The following is a 12,325-nucleotide window of genomic DNA, read 5'->3' as shown; positions in this document are numbered from 1 at the left end:
GCGTGCATGGTATGGTGTTGGTCAGACACCAGATTTGTAGCATAACTACGGTCAAAACAGAGAAAAAAAGGGAACCAGCACGATCTGAAATTGGCATGCATCATATAAAAAGTGAAAATTCACAAATTTATTCCAACTGTACTATAATAAAAAAATGAGATTTTTAGCAAATAATTGATCAATTTTTTGAGCCACCCCTGCCAACGTCACGGCAAATCTCAATAGGGGGGTCCTACTCTACATTCTGTATTTCATGTGCCATGCGGCCTCCTAGATAAAGTTAAAAGCAGAACCATAATGGAGCACACATACCTGCAACCTGTATATAGCCGCTTCCATGTTGCAAAAAAGGCACTTGTGGATAGAGACCAGCCCAGGTCCCAGCATGTGGAGCAAGCCCTACACATACCAGGACTATATCAGAACTGATCCTCCCAGTGTCAAAAAGCAACCATTGATAAAGGCGGACCAGATCCAAGAATGGTGCTTAATTAGCATTGCCTGTGGAAAAGGGTGAGGTAACTGAGTCTGAACAGCTACCAACAGGAGGAATATATTGCAAGCCAAAATCAGGCGTGCATGGTATGGTGTTGGTCAGACACCAGATTTGTAGCATAACTACGGTCAAAACAGAGAAATGCTACAAATGTCTGGTGGCTGGTCACCACCATACTATGCACGCCTGATCTTGGTTTGCAATATATTCCTCCTGTTGGTAGCTGTACACATTCAGTTGCCTCACCCTTTCCACAGGCATTGCTAATTAAGCACCATACTTGGATCTGGTCCGCCTTTATCAATGGTTGCTCTCTGGCACTGGGAGGGTCAGTTCTGATATAGTCCTGGTATGTGTAGAGCTTGCTCCACATGCTGGGACCTGGGCTGGCCTCTATCCACAATTGCCTCTTTTGCAACATAGAAGCGGTTATATATACAGGTTACAGGTATGTGTGCTCCATTATGGTTCTGCTTTTAACTTTATCTAGGAGGCCGCATGGCACATGAAATTCAGAATATAGAGTAGGACCCCCCTATTGAGATTTGCCGTGACGTTGGCAGGGGTGGCTCAAAGAATTGATCAATTATTTGCTAAAAATCTCATTTATATTACAGTACAGTTGGAATAAATCTGTGAATTTGCACTTTTTATATGATGCATGCCATTTTCAGATCGTGCTGGCTCCCCTCTCTCTAGATTTTTTACTACGTAAAGTAACACGTCAAATTTGAAAATGGGGCTTAGTCAATAAGCTCAAAATTGGCACTAAGGGGTTAAAGCAATGTTTGCCAATGGATAAAAGCATATATTCTTTCTTCATTTTGTTTTCCTTTTTTTTATCCTTAGCAGAGCACTGAGAATCCCATTTACAGCAAAGAAGAGGAGGAAGTTGCTGCATTTTGTTCCCAGCTAAGAAAGAAATTGCTTTGTCACAGAGCCAAAGACACCGAATATTAAATCCTGAAATCCTGTAGAAGTATAATGCAATGAGATGTCCCCTATTGTATATCAGTCACACTGAGCTCTTTCTGATCTTTGAGCATTAAAATGTAATTCCACCAATGGGGACTTAATTAATTTCTGGAATATTTTGCCCCCATGGAAACTCCAATGATCTGTAAAGGAAAATTGGTTGTGAAAAGAAAGATTATTCAAATAAACAGGGAATTTTGGTAGATTTTTAAATTAAATACAAGGGTACCGTTTGACTTACATTTATGCAGGGATATCATGTTACACTTTAATTGCTTATAAAATTGTAGTCATATTTAATTGTTGTTAGTCAATAAAGTATTGTATTCCAATATTTTATATGGAACAATATTAATTGGAGACATGATGATAAATGTTTTACATTGTCATTTCACTATTAAATTCTGGGATCCATAGGCATAACAAATACTTAAATCATGTCTTATCGCTCATATTATTTTGGAAAAAATGTTTTATTTTAACCATGTTTATTGTTTTTAGTCTAATTAATTATGTTGTTGATGTGTGGACAAGACTGGCCACTGTATAAGTGCACCAGCTCTATAGTTTTGCCAGCATGATTAAAAGTGCCTTGAGCACCTGAAATGCGTAGATATTATGAAGGTTTTATTTGTCACCATTTTCTATCTATAACAAATAAATGAAGATCATTTGTTTGTGGAGCTGGATGTACTTTTTTTTAACTTATGATTAAAAAGCATAAATGACTAACACTTTTCAGATAAGACCCCTGTAGGGCAATAGAGAGCACAGCTAAGTTTAGCTGTGTCAAATTACAAACCCTTCTATCAGCTCTCCTCTTCTGGTAGCACTGTTACTTCTGTTGTACTGTCCCTCCCCCACACTGCCTGTCCAGATAAGTAGCGCACTGTCTGTTGTGCTCATGTAACTTTGAATAGCTATGCAGTGAAAGGGCTAATAACATTTCACACAGAAGTAGTCCAGAAAAGACTACTTCTGCATGAGATAAAATGACAACCTGCTCTCATTACAGAGTGATGACAAAGTTGTTTGAGTACAGCAAACATAAATGTGATAACTGACACACTTAGTAATCAGGAGAGGTGATAGAACGGTTTGTAATGTGACACAGCTAAACTCAGCTGCTCTGCCCCTTCCCCCCACAGTAACTCATGCAGGAGATCAGAGCTGTATCACATTGAGAAATCTGCTCTGAGCAAAGCTGGAGGTGTGATCTTTCCTTTTGAGTGTTGCTGCCTGCTTATTATTGGTCAGCATCATACAGATAGAACTATATGCCCTCAGTCAAAACTCTGATAACACTCACCTGGAAATAAAAAAGTTACCTTGTTAAATGCCAAATGCTTTGATTGCTAATATCTCCGAGATGTGAAGGAGAAAAACCCTTTTATTCTGCTCTGCAGCCACTATTACATCAGTTTAACATGAAAAAGTGGTGGAAGGTCCTCATTAAGGCTATGTTCGCACGTTGCGTTTTTTACCGCGTTTCTGCAGCGTTTTTGGCAGCAGCGTTTTTGGGCAAAAACGCATGCGTTTTTGATTTCCAGCAAAGTCTATGGGAAAAGCAGAATTCCTGTCTGCACTTTGCTTTTTTTCTGCAGCGTTTAATTTGCATATTTGTGGTCAAAAACCATGCTGAAAAAGAAGCAGCATGTCAGTTGTTTTTGCCATTTCTGCAGCGTTTCCTTAACATTGGAGTCAATGAGAAATGGCAAAACGCAACCAAAATCACAATTCCTGCGTTTTTCATGCTTTTTACCTGCTTTTCAACTGCGTTTTTGGCTCCAAAAACAAATGCTTTTCTGGCCAAAAATTAATGGGTTCTAATGTTCCTTTACACACACACAATAACCGAAAATTTAAATGTAAAAAAATAATAAACTTTAGCTATTTTTCTGTAAAAATGTGCATAACCACTATTATTACATTTAAATTGATAATTTCCCATTTAATTTTATTAAAAGTTAATTTTATAATTTTTTTCTCTTTTTTCAATCTTTTGACTATTTCAACTTTATTTCTCAGTGTCTTGATCTCAAAAACGCATCTGCAGAAACGCAGGTGAAAACGCAGGTAAAAAGCGCTAAAAACGCACTAAAAACGCGGTAAAAACGCATGCGTTTTTAGCGCTAAAAAATTGTCAAAAGCCATTTGGTCAAAAACCAAGGGAAGGAAAACATGCAGAATAAACTGCAGGTACACCGACGCAACGTGCGCACATAGCCTAAGAATTGTTTTGTTCAACATCATATCATGCATATGAAAAAATTAATTATAATATCCATATGCTTTGTTTATTTGAGATCACATTCATTTCTATCAGATGTAAACTATATATAAATGGTGTCCTCTAGTGTTGAGCGAGTATGCTTGTCACTACTCGGTACTCGCACGAGTATCACTGTACTCGGGCTACTCGGCGGGGACCGAGTAATCTCGCGATACTCGTGCTGTACTCATGGTCTTCATCCCTGCATGTTGGCGCTCTTTTGAGAGCCAGCCCTCATGCAGGGATTGGCTGGCAGACCACTGCAATGCCACAGCCCTGTTAGTTGTGGAATTGCAGTGATTGGCCGGCCCGCACAGCGTGACCGAGCCTTTATACCGGCGGGCGCGCTGTGCTCTGCACACAGCCATCCAGACAGTCAGTGCAGGGACAGTGTTGCTGCTTCAGGGAAAGGTTTGCGGCCCTTTATAGTTATTTCCGTAGCAGGGCTGCAAACAGTGTGACCAGAAGTCCTTCTCAGGACTATTGTAGTTGTATACAGGCAGGTAGGGTATAGCCAGGTCGGAGTACAGGAGAAGAGTCCTTCTCAGGACTTTTGTTGCTGTATACAGGCAGGCAGGGTATAGCCAGGTCGGAATACAGGCTAGTGACCAGAAGAGTCCTTGTCAGGACTATTGTAGCAGTATACAGGCAGGCAGGCAGGCAGGCAGGGTATATAGCCATTCCTAGTGGTGACCGTATACCAGCCTTCATCATATCTAGGGCTGGTGTACACAGTCTAAAACAGTCCTGCTAGTGTCAGACTTCTCAGTAATTGTCGCTCCTAAAAACCTGTTAGGTTCTTATTGCGTCCATGCTTGCATTTAAAAACCGCACATATGTGGCAGTCGGTGGCAGCGTACAGGTGCACTTAATTGTGTTTTACACAAACTATTATATAACGCACAAGTCTAGTGAATAATACACATCAGCAGTGTCTGATAGTGTCAAACTTCTCAGTAATTGTCGCTCCTAAAAACCTGTTAGGTTCTTATTGCGTCCGTGCTTGCATTTAAAAACCGCACGTGTGTGGCAGTCGGTGGCAGCGTACAGGTGCACTTAATTGTGTTTTGCACAAACTATTATATAACGCACAAGTGTACTGAATAATACACGTCAGCAGTGTCTGATAGTGTCAAACTTCTCAGTAATTGTCGCTCCTAAAAACCTATTAGGTTCTTAGTGTGTCCGTGCTTGCATTTAAAAACTGCACGTGTGTGCCTGTCGGTGGCAGCGTACAGGTACACTTGTGTGCGTTTTGCACAAACTAGTATATAACGCACAAGTCTAGTGAATAATACACGTCAGCAGTGTCTGATAGTGTCAGACTTCTCAGTAATTGTCGCTCCTAAAAACCTGTTAGGTTCTTAGTGCGTCCGTGCTTGCATTTAAAAACCGCACGTGTGTGCCTGTCGGTGGCAGCATACAGGTGCACTTGTGTGCGTCTTGCACAAACTTGGATATAACGCACAAGTCTAGTGAATAATACACGTCAGTCAGCAGTGTCTGATAGTGTCAAACTTCTCAGTAATTGTCGCTCCTAAAAACCTGTTAGGTTCTTAGTGCATCCGTGCTTGCATTTAAAAACCTCACGTGTGTGCCTGTTGGTGGCAGCGTTAAGGTGCACTTGTGTGCGTTTTGCACAAACTTGGATATAACGCACAAGTCTAGTGAATACACGTCAGCACAGCATTGCAAAATGCGCAAGGGCGTTGGCAAAGAACAAGGAAGTGGACGTGATGGTGGTGCAAGGAGAGGCCGAGGTCGTGGGCAAGCTCTAATTTCGCCACAACAAAGGGCCACATCTACTCGCTCACATGTCCTGTCCCAAATTCTTGGGGACCGCAGCAGTACACCGCTCTTGAACCAAGACCAGTGTCAACAGGTTGTTAGTTGGATAGCGGATAATGCTTCCAGTCAGATTGGCACCACCACAAACACTCTGTCTTCCACACGGTCAAGTGTCAGTAGCCGTGATACTGCACCGCACATTTCAGAACCTGATCCTCCTTCCTACCACCAAGCCGAGTACACGTCCACAGACATTACTGATCCCACACTTGGACACTCGGAAGAGCTGTTCACGTTTCCATTCGCACATTCTGGCCTCTCGCCAGCTCCTGTTGAAGTGGGTCATGATGAGATCGTATGTACAGATGAAGAAATATTTGAGCAGCCACATTCCCATGAAGTTGGCAACGTTTCTCAACAAGGGGTGGACGATGATGAGACACAATTGTCAGGAAGTCAGGAGAAGGAGCAGGGTGCGGAAGAGGAAGACGACTTGGTGGATGATCCAGTAACTGACCCAACCTGGCAGGAGGATATGCAGAGCGAGGACAGCAGTGCACAGGGGGAGGGAGGCGTAGCATCCCAACAGGCAGTAAGAAGCAGGGTGGTGGCCCCAGGCAGAAGTCAGGCAACCGTTCCCCGAAACAACAACACGACACAAGGTGCCTGTACAAATGTTAGGTCTTCCCGAGTCTGGCAGTTTTTTAAGTTGGCTCCAGATGATTCTAAAAAGGCCATTTGCAACACCTGCTATGCCAGCATCAGCAGGGGTACCAAAACTAGCAGCCTGACCACCACCAGCATGATCAGGCACATGTCAGCCAAGCACCCGACTTTGTGGGATGTACAACAGAGTCGAGGAGCAGTGCTTGCTGATGTCACTGCTACGTCTTTGCTTGTTGTGCATGCGAGCCAATCCCCTGTCCATGCTGCCCGCGAACAAGCCTCCTCCGGCCCTGCACCTGCAGTTGCCCACGCAGAAATAACACCATCATCAAGCACGTCCTTGTCCCAGCGCAGCGTTCAGTTATCCATTCAGCAAACCTTTGAACGCAGGCGCAAATACACTGCCAACGCCCCACATGCCACAGTTCTAAATGCTAACATTTCGCGACTGCTTGCGCTGGAAATGTTGCCTTTTAGGCTAGTGGAGACAGAAGCATTCCGCGACCTGATGTCCCACGTTACTCGGTCCCCAGCCGCCACTATTTCTCCCGGTGTGTCGTCCCCGCATTGCATAACCACGTGTCACAAAACATCACACGTGCCCTGAACAACGCTGTTTCAGCCAAAGTCCACCTAACCACAGACACGTGGACAAGTGCTTGTGGGCAAGGCCGCTACATCTCGTTGACGGCACACTGGGTTAATTTTGTGGAAGCTGGGACCCAGTCTGAGCGAGGGACAGAACACGTCCTTCCCACACCAAGGTTTGCAGGCCCTACCTCAGTCAGGGTTTCACCCACACTCTACAGCTCCGGAATGTCATGCTCCTCAGCCTCCTCCTCCTCCTGCGCATCCTCATCCACTTTACCCTCCACACCAGTCCCAAGCTGGAAGCACTGCAGAACTGCCTCGGCGAAGTGGCAACAGGCTGTGCTGAAGCTAATCTGCATAGATGACAAACTCCACAATGCAGAAGAGGTGTGGACAGCTCTGAAACAGCAGGCAGATCACTGGCTCACACCTCTGAACCTAAAGCCAGGAAAGGTCGTGTGTGACAATGGCCGGAACCTGGTGGCGGCTTTGAGGTGAGGCCAGCTGACACATGTTCCATGCGTGGCCCATGTGCTCAACCTCGTGGTTCAGCGGTTTCTAAAGTCATACCCAGAGCTGTCTGATCTGCTGGTAAACGTTCGCCGCCTGTCTGCACATTTTCGAAAGAAACCTACTGCTTCAGCCGGCCTTGCCGGCTTTCAGCGCCGTTTGCATCTTCCGGCTCACAGACTGGTGTGTGATGTCCCCACGCGTTGGAATTCAACTCTGCACATGTTAGTCAGGATATGTGAGCAGAAGAGGGCAGTTGTTGAGTACCTGCATCACCTAAGCCGTTGGGAAATGGGTCAAACGCTACACATACCACCTGAGGAGTGGAGATGGATGTCCGACCTATGTACCATCCTCCAAAACTTTGATGACTCCACCAAGATGGTGAGCGGCGATGACGCCATTATTAGTGTCACCATACCGCTTCTCTGCCTTCTAAAACGGTCTCTGCACAAAAACAAACATGATGCATTGCAGGCGGAGCGCGATGAGTTGCAGCAAGAAACAGTAGTGGGTGTGGGTGATAACACACAGCCCAGCCTCGTCTCATCACAACGTGCAGTGGAGGACTATGAGGAGGAGGAAGACATGGAGCAACTCTCCGGCCAAATTGAGGATATGACATGCACACCAGTCATATCCTCGGTTCAGCGTGGCTGGCCAGAGGATAGGGTCGATGAGGAGGAGGAGGACAGCATGTTCAGTCATCGTGTTGGTCAGGATACTGAAGTGATGGCTGTTAAGAGTCTGGCGCACATGGCTGACTTTATGGTAAGCTGCCTGTCTCGTGACCCTCGCGTTAAGAACATCTTGGCCGACAATCATTACTGGTTGGTAACACTGTTAGACCCACGCTACAAGGAGAACTTTATGTCTCTTATTCCCGAGGCGGAGAGGTCAGCCAAAATGCAGCATTTCCGGAAGGCCATAGTCACGGAAGTAGGCAAAGCATTCCCCTCACAAAACGCTAGCGTCATAGGTCAGGAATCAGTGGACAACCAAGGCGTACAGCCGAGAGGGGCACAAGTCCAATCCGCCAGAAGTAGGGGAACAGTCTTTAAGATGTGGGACAGTTTTCTCAGCCCCTCACGTACCACAGCCCCTGAGGTGCGGGGTAGTGCCACAAGAAATCCTAAGTTTGCCCAGATGCTCAAGGAGTACCTTGCAGATCGAACAACTGTACTCCGACATTCCTCTGTGCCTTACAATTATTGGGTATCCAAGCTGGACACGTGGCATGAATTGGCTCTCTACGCCTTGGAAGTCCTGGCCTGCCTTGCTGCTAGCATTTTGTCAGAGCGTGTTTTTAGTGCCGCAGGGTGAATCATTACAGATAAACGCACCCGCCTGTCAACTGAAAATGCTGACAGGCTGACTATGATCAAGATGAACAAGGGTTGGATTGGGCCAGACTTCACCACACCACCAGCAAATGAGAGCGGAATTTAAAGTTTGTAACGGGAATTTGCCATGTACCTCCACTCACCCATGGGTACACACTTCTGGACTTTGGATAATCACTGGACTGCTCCTCCTTCTCCTCATGCGCCACCATGATGACCGTTACAATACTTAGGCCGTTGTTTCAGGTATACCCCTAGTGGTAAATTTTTTTGCCCATTCTTTCAGAATGGACATTACAACGACAGGAAACCCGCTCCTTTGCAATGGCAACAATGTTTTGAGGCCCTCATGCACGTCTCTATCCAGGGACAATATGGAGCTTCCCAATTTTTGGCTGCCCTGCCAAAGGGCTATACTACAATAGACCCACTTCCTTACAATGGGCACTTCAGGTTTACAGGCCCTCATGCACGTCTCTATCCAGGGACAATGTGGAGCTTCCCAATTTTTGGCTGCCCTGCCAAAGGGCTATACTACAATAGACCCACTTCCTTACAATGGGCACTTCAGATTTACAGGCCCTCATGCACGTCTCTATCCAGGGTACAATGTGGAGCTTCCCAATTTTTGGCTGCCCTGCCAAAGGGCTATACTACAATAGACCCACATCCTTACAATCGGCACTTCAGGTTTACAGGCCCTCATGCACGTCTCTATCCAGGGACAATGTGGAGCTTCCCAATTTTTGGCTGCCCTGCCAAAGGGCTATACTACAATAGACCCACTTCCTTACAATGGGCACTTCAGGTTTACAGGCCCTCATGCACGTCTCTATCCAGGAACAATGTGGAGCTTCCCAATTTTTGGCTGCCCTGCCAAAGGGCTATACTACAATAGACCCACATCCTTACAATCGGCACTTCAGGTTTACAGGCCCTCATGCACGTCTCTATCCAGGGACAATGTGGAGCTTCCCAATTTTTGGCTGCCCTGCCAAAGGGCTATACTACAATAGACCCACTTCCTTACAATGGGCACTTCAGGTTTACAGGCCCTCATGCACGTCTCTATCCAGGAACAATGTGGAGCTTCCCAATTTTTGGCTGCCCTGCCAAAGGGCTATACTACAATAGACCCACTTCCTTACAATGGGCACTTCAGGTTTACAGGCCATCATGCACGTCTGTATGCAGGGGCATTGGTGAACCTCACAATTTTGGACTGCCCTGGCAAAGGAAAATACTACAAAGACTCACTTTCTCAAAATGGCACATTAGACTCAAGAGGCCTTCATGTACGTCTCTTCTCAGGGACATCGGAGTGCCACACAATGTTTTCACGTAAAATCTTTCATGTAATCTCAAAAAGTAACATACACCAGCTCTATCTCACTATTGGGTATGTGCCCTTAACATTTCGGCCATGAAAATTCATTTTGGTGTCATTTTGGAAGGTTTTCTGGCGAGTCCGTAAAAATGGCGTAAAACTCGGATAAAATTGTTCAAAGCTGTGACTTTTGAGTGATAAATGCTTCAAGGGGTCTTCCCCATGCTGTTGCCATGTCATTTTAGCACTCTTCTGAGACTTTTGTGACATTTTTAGGGTTTCTGCATGCTGCCGGGGGGTCATTTCATAAAAATACTCAGGTCTCCCATAGGATAATGTGAAGCCCCACAGGTGTTGTGTCGGTGCATTACCTTCAGGGACTCCACTCGGCTGGATCTGGTCACAGGTAGGAGATCTTCTTCTTGTCGTGACGCCACTCTCAGTATTGCGGCCAGTAGGGACCGCCACTGCAGGTTGAGGGTCGCCTGGGGCTGATGGTATGTGCAGTTAGTTGGAATAGCCTCCTGAGAGTGAGGCAAGCCCCAGGGCCCGATGTAGGTGCGTAGTACCACAAGGCGCAGAATAACTCCACACAGGCAGAATGTCTTTCAGGGTTTTTACTCACTTCAGGTGGCAGGGTGAGTAACCCGGGCGTAGCTGGGATGAACCAGGCGGGAACCAGGTGTCCTTCAGGCTGACTTGTGAGGGTGACTACTAACTCGCCTTCCTTAGCCCTTGGTGGTTTGGGGTGACCCCGACTTTGAGTCCCTATGGGGGTCACCCAGGGAAGTTGCTGAAGCCTCACTCCCCTTCGTTTGCCGTGTGCTTGTTGCCTGGGCCAGATCACTCCAGCTTCTTGCCTCCTGTGAGCTATGGGCCCTAACTGTGGCTACGTGGCTGCGGCTTTTTGTGGTGTTGTGGCGTGGGCTTTGAGAGCCCCACACCGGCAGGTTTAGCAAAAGAAAGCTGGATCTATCTCCGCTTCGGGATCTGCCGCCCGTTTGGGCCTGGTGCTCTCTAGCAGTCTCCTTACTTCCCACTCCGTTGCTCTCTCTCTAGCTGAAGATGGATTTCGGGTAGCACTCCTAGTTGACCGTTCTCCCCCGTCAGTAGCCACTGCGCGGGCGCTGTTAGACAGCAACAGCCCCACAGGTCTGCTCCTCACTGAGCCCTATGGAGTTCTGCTCTAACTGACTCACTGCCCCTCCTCTCCTGTTCTTGCCTACGCCACCTAGCAACCAGATTCTCTTACCACACCCCTTGAGAGGAGATGGAGGCTTTTGGCCCCCTCCACTATTCCAGTGAAGGTCAAGGCTTTTCCCCCTCCTGGGATCCCCAGGGGTCCTCTCATGGGTACATGTGTGAGACCTGATCACTATGCGCCTGTGTACCACACCCCTGTCAGCCTTCTGGATTACCTGTATTGTACTGTCCCCAGCATGGGTGCAGTACTCAGTGGTGCCTGACCAGGTCAGGGGCGCCACATTCCCCCTTAGTTATCACCAGCACGTCCTCGGGCTGCAAGACAACATTTTAAAATGCATAAAACATTAAAACATGTAAAACATTTTTTTAAAAGCACCAGGTACCATACATCACCACCCTCCACCCACAAGTCCGTTAACCCACCCAAAACCCTTTCACGTTGGCCGCGGCTTCAGCCACTTCTGGCAGGATGTAGAGGCGGCTTTCATGGGCTGGTGGTTTCAGGGTATACCTGGCCTGGTGGATCCGCGCCTTCAGCCTCTTCTGGCAGGATGCAGAGGCGGCCTCCACAGTTGGTGCTGACCAGGTACCCTCTTTGTGGTGGAGAGCCAGGCCCCATAAACAGGCATGCTCTCTGGTCGCAGGTGAGCCAAGGCCCTATATACGGACGGGCTCCTCCTGGTTGCAGACGAGCCAAGCCCCTAAACAGGCTGACTCTGGTGGCGGTGGTGCCCTCTGGTGTAACTATTTACACTGCGAGAGTTTGTGGCTATAGCCAGTTCATAGCCTTAAGGTTTATGGTTTTCTCACAATAGTTTTTGTGGGCACATGCTTAAACGTAAACGTTGCAAAACAAACTTTCCAAACTGGTCAAAACTTGCTGTACTTTACTTAAACTTATGCAGACTCCTCTTCACCAGGGCTTGGGCCTGTAGGGCTGCGGCACCTGTTGGTTTCTTGACCTTTTTCCTCATCTGTAGTGGTCTCATCATTAGGTCTTTGGTCTTTTCTTTCTTTATTACTGTCTTTCCTTTCTTCTTTGGGACATGGTACTACATCTAGGGCATACCAGCCTCTTTCGCCTTGATGCATAGTAAACTGTACGGAGTCCCCCATCTTTAGGTTTCTGCCAGGGTGTCCTCTAGGCAGAT

Source organism: Anomaloglossus baeobatrachus, chromosome 3 (assembly GCF_048569485.1).
Source record: "Anomaloglossus baeobatrachus isolate aAnoBae1 chromosome 3, aAnoBae1.hap1, whole genome shotgun sequence".
NCBI classification, from domain to species: Eukaryota; Metazoa; Chordata; class Amphibia; order Anura; family Aromobatidae; genus Anomaloglossus; species Anomaloglossus baeobatrachus.
This window is presented reverse-complemented; position numbering follows the sequence as displayed.